The sequence below is a fragment of the Dendropsophus ebraccatus genome, chromosome 10 (assembly GCF_027789765.1).
Source record: "Dendropsophus ebraccatus isolate aDenEbr1 chromosome 10, aDenEbr1.pat, whole genome shotgun sequence".
NCBI classification, from domain to species: Eukaryota; Metazoa; Chordata; class Amphibia; order Anura; family Hylidae; genus Dendropsophus; species Dendropsophus ebraccatus.
In genome coordinates this window covers 1063068-1073302 of record NC_091463.1, presented here as the reverse complement: position 1 = coordinate 1073302, position 10235 = coordinate 1063068, and positions in this window count along the sequence as shown.

Here is a 10235-nt window from a genome sequence, read left to right as displayed (position 1 = left end):
AGAGCTGAGATGGTGCGGCAGAGCTGAGATGGTGCGGCAGAGCTGAGATGGTGCGGCAGAGCTGAGATGGTGCAGCAGAGGTGAGATGGTGCAGCAGAGGTGAGATGGTGTAGCAGAGCTGAGATGGTGACACGGTGCAGCAGAGCTGAGATGGTGCAGCAGAGCTGAGATGGTGCAGCAGAGCTGAGATGGTGCAGCAGAGCTGAGATGGTGCAGCAGAGCTGAGATGCTGTAGCAGAGCTGAGATGGTGAGATGGTGCAGCAGAGGTGAGATGGTGCAGCAGAGGTGAGATGGTGCAGCAGAGGTGAGATGGTGCAGCAGAGGTGAGATGGTGTAGCAGAGGTGAGATGGTGCAGCAGAGGTGAGATGGTGTAGCAGAGGTGAGATGGTGTAGCAGAGGTGAAATGGTGCAGCAGAGCTGAGATGATGTAGCAGAGCTGAGATGGTGACACGGTGCAGCAGAGCTGAGATGGTGACACGGTGCAGCAGAGCTGAGATGGTGACATGGTGCAGCAGAGCTGAGATGGTGCAGCAGAGCTGAGATGGTGACATGGTGCAGCAGAGCTGAGATGGTGACATGGTGCATCAAAGCTGAGATGGTGACATGGTGCAGCAGAGGTGAGATGATGTAGCAGAGCTGAGATGGTGACATGGTGCAGCAGAGCTGAGATGGTGCGGCAGAGCTGAGATGGTGTAGCAGAGGTGAAATGGTGCAGCAGAGCTGAGATGATGTAGCAGAGCTGAGATGGTGACACGGTGCAGCAGAGCTGAGATGCTGACACGGTGCAGCAGAGCTGAGATGCTGACACGGTGCAGCAGAGCTGAGATGGTGTAGCAGAGCTGAGATGGTGAGATGGTGTAGCAGAGCTGAGATGGTGACACGGTGCAGCAGAGCTGAGATGGTGACACGGTGCAGCAGAGCTGAGATGCTGACACGGTGCAGCAGAGCTGAGATGCTGACACGGTGCAGCAGAGCTGAGATGGTGACACGGCGCAGCAGAGCTGAGATGGTGACATGGTGCAGCAGAGGTGAGATGGTGTAGCAGAGCTGAGATGGTGAGATGGTGCAGCAGAGGTGAGATGGTGTAGCAGAGCTGAGATGGTGCAGCAGAGGTGAGATGGTGTAGCAGAGGTGAGATGGTGCAGCAGAGCTGAGATGGTGCAGCAGAGGTGAGATGGTGTAGCAGAGGTGAGATGGTGTAGCAGAGGTGAGATGGTGTAGCAGAGGTGAGATGGTGTAGCAGAGGTGAGATGGTGTAGCAGAGGTGAGATGGTGTAGCAGAGGTGAGATGGTGTAGCAGAGGTGAGATGGTGTAGCAGAGCTGAGATGGTGTAGCAGAGCTGAGATGGTGCAGCATAGCTGAGATGGTGTAGCAGAGCTGAGATGGTGAGATGGTGTAGCAGAGCTGAGATGGTGACATGGTGCAGCAGGGCTGAGATGGTGACATGGTGCAGCAGAGCTGAGATGGTGACATGGTGCAGCAGAGCAGAGATGGTGACATGGTGCAGCAGAGCTGAGATGGTGACGTGGTGCAGCAGAGCTGAGATGGTGTAGCAGAGCTGAGATGGTGACATGGTGCAGCAGAGCTGAGATGGTGTAGCAGAGCTGAGATGGTGTAGCAGAGCTGAGATGGTGTAGCAGAGCTGACATGGTGCAGCAGAGGTGAGATGGTGTAGCAGAGCTGAGATGGTGACACGGTGTAGCAGAGCTGAGATGGTGACACGGTTTAGCAGAGCTGAGATGGTGACACGGTGTAGCAATGCTGAGATGGTGACATGGTGCAGCAGAGGTGAGATGGTGTAGCAGAGGTGAGATGGTGTAGCAGAGCTGAGATGGTGAGATGGTGCAGCAGAGGTGAGATGGTGTAGCAGAGGTGAGATGGTGTAGCAGAGCTGAGATGGTGAGATGGTGTAGCAGAGGTGAGATGGTGCAGCAGAGGTGAGATGGTGCAGCAGAGGTGAGATGGTGTAGCAGAGGTGAGATGGTGCAGCAGAGGTGAGATGGTGTAGCAGAGGTGAGATGGTGTTGCAGAGCTGAGATGGTGTAGCAGAGGTGAGATGGTGCAGCAGAGCTGAGATGGTGCAGCAGAGCTGAGATGGTGCAGCAGAGCTGAGATGGTGTAGCAGAGCTGAGATGGTGAGATGGTGTAGCAGAGCTGAGATGGTGACATGGTGCAGCAGAGCTGAGATGGTGACATGGTGCAGCAGAGCTGAGATGGTGACATGGTGCAGCAGAGCTGAGATGGTGACATGGTGCAGCAGAGCTGAGATGGTGACATGGTGCAGCAGAGCTGAGATGGTGACATGGTGCAGCAGAGCTGAGATGGTGACATGGTGCAGCAGAGCTGATATGGTGACATGGTGCAGCAGAGCTGAGATGGTGACATGGTGCAGCAGAGGTGAGATGGTGTAGCAGAGCTGAGATGGTGACATGGTGCAGCAGAGCTGAGATGGTGCAGCAAAGCCGTGATGGTGAGATGTAGCAGAGCTAAGATGGTGAGATGGTGTAGCAGAGGTGAGATGGTGTAGCAGAGGTGAGATGGTGTAGCAGAGGTGAGATGGTGAAGCAGAGCTGAGATGGTGCAGCAGAGCTGAGATGGTGAAGCAGAGCTGAGATGGTGCAGCAGAGCTGAGATGGTGGAGCAAAGCTGAGATGGTGTAGCAGAGGTGAGATGGTGTAGCAGAGCTGAGATGGTGCAGCAAAGCCGTGATGGTGAGATGGTGTAGCAGAGCTAAGATGGTAAGATGGTGTAGCAGAGCTGAGATGGTGACACGGTGCAGCAGAGCTGAGATGGTGCAGCAGAGCTGAGATGGTGACACGGTGCAGCAGAGCTGAGATGGTGACACGGTGCAGCAGAGCTGAGATGGTGACACGGTGTAGCAGAGCTGAGATGGTGCAGCAGAGGTGAGATGGTGCAGCAGAGGTGAGATGGTGCGGCAGAGGTGAGATGGTGCGGCAGAGCTGAGATGGTGCGGCAGAGCTGAGATGGTGCGGCAGAGCTGAGATGGTGCGGCAGAGCTGAGATGGTGCGGCAGAGGTGAGATGGTGTAGCAGAGGTGAGATGGTGTAGGAGAGCTGAGATGGTGACACGGTGCAGCAGAGCTGAGATGGTGCAGCAGAGCTGAGATGGTGCAGCAGAGCTGAGATGCTGTAGCAGAGCTGAGATGGTGACATGGTGCAGCAGAGGTGAGATGGTGCAGCAGAGGTGAGATGGTGCAGCAGAGGTGAGATGGTGCAGCAGAGGTGAGATGGTGTAGCAGAGGTGAGATGGTGTAGCAGAGGTGAAATGGTGCAGCAGAGCTGAGATGATGTAGCAGAGCTGAGATGGTGACACGGCGCAGCAGAGCTGAGATGGTGACATGGTGCAGCAGAGGTGAGATGGTGTAGCAGAGCTGAGATGGTGAGATGGTGCAGCAGAGGTGAGATGGTGTAGCAGAGCTGAGATGGTGCAGCAGAGGTGAGATGGTGTAGCAGAGGTGAGATGGTGCAGCAGAGCTGAGATGGTGTAGCAGAGGTGAGATGGTGTAGCAGAGGTGAGATGGTGTAGCAGAGGTGAGATGGTGTAGCAGAGGTGAGATGGTGTAGCAGAGGTGAGATGGTGTAGCAGAGGTGAGATGGTGTAGCAGAGGTGAGATGGTGTAGCAGAGCTGAGATGGTGCAGCATAGCTGAGATGGTGTAGCAGAGCTGAGATGGTGAGATGGTGTAGCAGAGCTGAGATGGTGACATGGTGCAGCAGGGCTGAGATGGTGACATGGTGCAGCAGAGCTGAGATGGTGACATGGTGCAGCAGAGCTGAGATGGTGACATGGTGCAGCAGAGCTGAGATGGTGACGTGGTGCAGCAGAGCTGAGATGGTGTAGCAGAGCTGAGATGGTGACATGGTGCAGCAGAGCTGAGATGGTGTAGCAGAGCTGAGATGGTGTAGCAGAGCTGAGATGGTGTAGCAGAGCTGACATGGTGCAGCAGAGGTGAGATGGTGTAGCAGAGCTGAGATGGTGACATGGTGCAGCAGAGGTGAGATGGTGTAGCAGAGCTGAGATGGTGACACGGTGTAGCAGAGCTGAGATGGTGACACGGTTTAGCAGAGCTGAGATGGTGACACGGTGTAGCAATGCTGAGATGGTGACATGGTGCAGCAGAGGTGAGATGGTGTAGCAGAGCTGAGATGGTGAGATGGTGCAGCAGAGGTGAGATGGTGCAGCAGAGGTGAGATGGTGTAGCAGAGGTGAGATGGTGCAGCAGAGGTGAGATGGTGTAGCAGAGGTGAGATGGTGTAGCAGAGGTGAGATGGTGCAGCAGAGGTGAGATGGTGTTGCAGAGGTGAGATGGTGTAGCAGAGGTGAGATGGTGTAGCAGAGGTGAGATGGTGTAGCAGAGGTGAGATGGTGTAGCAGAGGTGAGATGGTGTAGCAGAGGTGAGATGGTGTAGCAGAGGTGAGATGGTGCAGCAGAGCTGAGATGGTGCAGCAGAGCTGAGATGGTGCAGCAGAGCTGAGATGGTGTAGCAGAGCTGAGATGGTGAGATGGTGTAGCAGAGCTGAGATGGTGACATGGTGCAGCAGAGCTGAGATGGTGACATGGTGCAGCAGAGCTGAGATGGTGACATGGTGCAGCAGAGCTGAGATGGTGCAGCAGAGCTGAGATGGTGACATGGTGCAGCAGAGCTGAGATGGTGACATGGTGCAGCAGAGCTGAGATGGTGACATGGTGCAGCAGAGGTGAGATGGTGTAGCAGAGCTGAGATGGTGACATGGTGCAGCAGAGCTGAGATGGTGTAGCAGAGCTGAGATGGTGTAGCAGAGCTGAGATGGTGTAGCAGAGCTGACATGGTGCAGCAGAGGTGAGATGGTGACATGGTGCAGCAGAGGTGAGATGGTGTAGCAGAGCTGAGATGGTGACATGGTGCAGCAGAGCTGAGATGGTGTAGCAGAGCTGAGATGGTGTAGCAGAGCTGAGATGGTGTAGCAGAGCTGACATGGTGCAGCAGAGGTGAGATGGTGACATGGTGCAGCAGAGGTGAGATGGTGTAGCAGAGCTGAGATGGTGACACGGTGTAGCAGAGCTGAGATGGTGACACGGTGTAGCAGAGCTGAGATGGTGAGACGGTGGTAAGCTGTGGCGGTTGTTGGGGGACCGCGGGTGAGAGGAAGGGGGCGTGAGTGCCCGGTGGGTGACAGATCTGAGCCTTGTGCCAGGGGGAAGGGGTGCTGCGATTGAGCCCAGTGTGTGTGTGAGGGGGGGGGTATTGCCGGTAACCGCTGCGATTGAGCCCTGCGGGGGTGCCGCGAGTGGCCCGCCATGAATTGTGCGGGGGTGCCGCAAATTGTTCAGGGGTCCGGGATTGAGGTGGTAAGTGCCGCCATTCTGCCCAGGGGGGGGGGGGGGTGCTGCCGTAAATTGTGCGGGTTCCGGGATTGAGCCCAGCGGGGGGGAGGAGTGCCACGGGTGACAGGGGCGCTGCGAATGAGCCCAGCAGAGGCATCGGGGGGTTCAGCCGGTAAGCGCCGCCGCAGGTGAGGGGGCACAGAGTGCTCTGGGGCTGGGGGGGCACACAGTGCAGGTGACTGGGGGGGCTGCTGTTAGGGAGACAGTGACAGCTGCACTGATCACTGTCTCCCTCTCTAACAGCCGCACGGGTGAGAGGGAGGTGGGGTTTGGGTGGGGCCGTGGGTGAAGGCTCTGTGCACAGCCATAACGGGGAGGGTGCCAGTGCCGCAAATAAGGGACAGGGGTGACCCGCAGGGGTGCGGCTGATGGAGGGCGCCGTGATTGAGCTCAGTGGTGTGGTGTGGGGGGGGGCCTGGGGGCCTCCGGTGAGCGCCACCGTGGGTGACGGGTGCCATGAATGAGCCCAGCGGAGGCACCGGAGGTGTGAGTGAGGGGGAACAGTCAGAGGGTGAGCTCTGGGGCTGGGGGGGCACACAGTGCAGGTGACTGGGGGGGCTGCTGTTAGGGAGACAGTGACAGCTGCACTGATCACTGTCTCCCTCTCTAACAGCAGCCACCGCCGTCACTGTCCTCCCGCTATACCCACCCTATACAGTGGTGCCTTGGATTATATATATATATATATATATATATACAGTGGTGCCTTGGATTATATATATATATACAGTGGTGCCTTGGATTATAAATATACATACAGTGGTGCCTTGGATTATATATATATACAGTGGTGCCTTGGATTATATATATATATATACAGTGGTGCCTTGGATTATATATATATATACAGTGGTGCCTTGGATTATATATATATATATACAGTGGTGCCTTGGATTATATATATCTATATACAGTGGTGCATTGGATTATAATTATATATATACAGTGGTGCCTTGGATTATATATATATATATACAGTGGTGCCTTGGATTATATATATATATATACAGTGGTGCCTTGGATTAATATATATATATATCTATATATATACTACATATATATACACAGTGGTGCCTTGGATTATATATATATATATACCGTGGTAGCCCTTGGATTATATATATATATACAGTGGTGCCTTGGATTATATATATATATACAGCTGCGTGCCTTGGATTATATATATAGATCATACAGTGGTGCCTTGGATTATATATATATATATACAGTGGTGCCTTGGATTATATATATATATTACAGTGGTGCCTGGATTATATATCTATATATACAGTGGTGCCTTGGCTCTATTATATCATATAATACCAGTGGTGCCTTGGATTATATATATCTATATCTATATTATATATATATATATCTATATATATATACAGTGGTGCCTTGGATTATATATATATACAGTGGTGCCTTGGATCTATATATATATATATACAGTGGTGCCTTGGATTATATATATATATATATATATACAGTGGTGCCTTGGATTATATATATATATATATATATATATATATATATATATATACAGTGGTGCCTTGGATTCTATATTATATATCTACAGTGGTGCCTTGGATTCTATATATATATACAGTGGTGCCTTGGATATATATATATATATATATATATATCATATATACAGTGGTGCCTTGGATTATATATATATATACAGTGGTGCCTTGGATTATATATATATATATATATACAGTGTGCCTTGGATTATATATATATCTAATATATATACAGTGGTGCCTTGGATTATATATATAATATATATACAGTGGTGCCTTGGATCTATATATATATATACAGTGGTGCCTTGGATTATATATATATATATTATACAGTGGTGCCTTGGATTATATATATATACACAGTGGTGCCTTGGATATATATATATATATATATACATAAGAGTGGTGCCTTGGATTATATATAATTATATATTATATATGATATAATATATATATATACAGTGGTGCCTTGGATTATATATATATATATAATATATAATATATTATACAGTGGTGCCTTGGATTATATATATATATATATATACAGTGGTTGCCTTGGATATATATATATATACAGTGGTGCCTTGGATTATATATATATATATACAGTGGTGCCTTGGATTATATTATTATATATATATATTACAGTGGTGCCTGGGATATATATATAGAATATATACAGGGGTGCCTTGGATTATATATATATATATACAGTGTGCCTTGGATTATATATATATATACTATATATATATATATATTATATATATATATATATATACACAGTGTTGCCTTGGATTACTATATATATATACAGTGTGCCTGGATTATATATAGATATACAGTGGTGCCTTGATTATATATAATATATATATATACAGTGGTGCCTTGGATTATTATATATATATATACAGTGGTGCCTTGGATGATATATATATATATATACAGTGGTGCCGGATTATCTATAATATTATATATATAACAGTGGTGCCTTGATTAATATATATATATACAGTGGTGCCCTGGATATATATATATAGATATATAATATTATATATATACAGTGGTGCCTTGGATTATATATATATATATATACAGTGGTGCCTTGGATTATATCTATATATATACAGTGGTTCGTTGGATATATATATATATACAGTGGTGCCTTGGATTATATATATATTATATATATATATATATATACAGTGGTGCCTTGGATTATTTATATATATATATATACAGTGGTGCCTTGGATTATATATATATATATTATATATACAGTGGTGCCTTGGATTATATATATATATATACAGTGGTGCCTTGGATTATATATATATAATATATATATATATATATATACAGTGGTGCTGGGATATATATATATATATATACAGTGTGCCTTGGATATATATATATATATACAGTGGTGCCTTGGTCTTATATATATATATACAGTGGTGCCTTGGATTATATATATATACAGTGGTGCCTTGGATTATATATATATATATACAGTGGTGCCTTGGAGTATATATATATATACAGTGGTGCCTTGGATTATAGATATATATTATACAGTGGTGCCTTGGAATATATTTATACTATATATAATATATATAGATATACAGTGGTGCCTTGGATGTATATATATATATATATACAGTGGTGCCTTGGATTTATATATATATACAGTGGTGCCTTGGATTATATAATAATATACAGTGGTGCCTTGGATATATATATATATATATACAGTGGTGCCTTGGTTTAATATATATATACAGTGGTGCCTTGGAGTATATATATATATACAGTGGTGCCTTGGATTATATATATATATATACAGTGGTGCCTTGATTATATATATATACTATAATAATATATATTACAGTGGTGCCTTGGATTATATATATATATATATATATATATATATATATATATACAGTGGTGCCTTGGATTTATATATATATATTATACTATAGTATATATATATATATACAGTGGTTGCCTTGGATTATTATATATATATAATATATACAGTGGTGCCTTGGATATATATATATATTATATATATATATCTACTATATATATACAAGTGGTGCCTGGATTATATATATATATACAGTGGTGCCTTGGATTATATATATATACAGTTGCCTGGATTTATATATATATATATATATACAGTGGTGCCTTGGATTATATATATATATATACAGTGGTGCCTTGGATTATATATATATATATATACAGTGGTGCCTTGGATTATATATATATATATACAGTGGTGCTTGGATTATATAATATTATAATATATATATTATATATTACACAGTGGTGCCTTGGATTATATTTATATATATATATATACAGTGGTGCCTTGGATTATATATATATATATACAGTGGTGCCTTGGATTATATATATATATAATATTAGATATATACACAGTGGTGCCTTGGATTATATTTATATATATATATACAGTGGTGCCTTGGATTATATATATATTATACAGTGGTGCCTTGGAATTATATATATATATATATATACAGTGGTGCCTTGGATAATATATATATATACAGTGGTGCCTTGGATTATATATATATACAGTGGTGCCTTGGATTATAATATTATATATATATATATATATATATATATACAGTGTGCCTTGGATTATATATATATATACAGTGGTGCCTCTTGGATTAATTTATATATATATATACAGTGGTGCCTTGGATTATATATATTATATATTATATATACAGTGGTGCCTTGGATTATATATATATATACTATATAGTATATATACAGTGGTGCCTTGGATTATATATATATATACAGTGGTGCCTTGGATTATATACTATATATATACAGTGGTGCCTTGGATTATATATATATATATATATTACAGTGGTGACCTTGGATTATATATATATATACAGTGGTGCCTTGGCTTATATATATATATACAGTGGTGCTTGGATTATATATATATATATATACTATATATATATATATATACAGTGGTGCCTTGGATTATATATATATTACAGTGGTGCCTTGGATTATATAATATATATATATTATATACAGTGGGCCTTGGATTATATATATATTATATATATATATATACCGTGGTGCCTTGGATTATATATTATATATATATATATACACAGTGGTGCCTTGGAATATATATATATATTATATATATATATATATAATATATATATATATATATACAGTGGTGCCTTGGTTATATATATATATACAGTTGGTGCCTTGGATCTATATATATATATATATATATACAGTGGT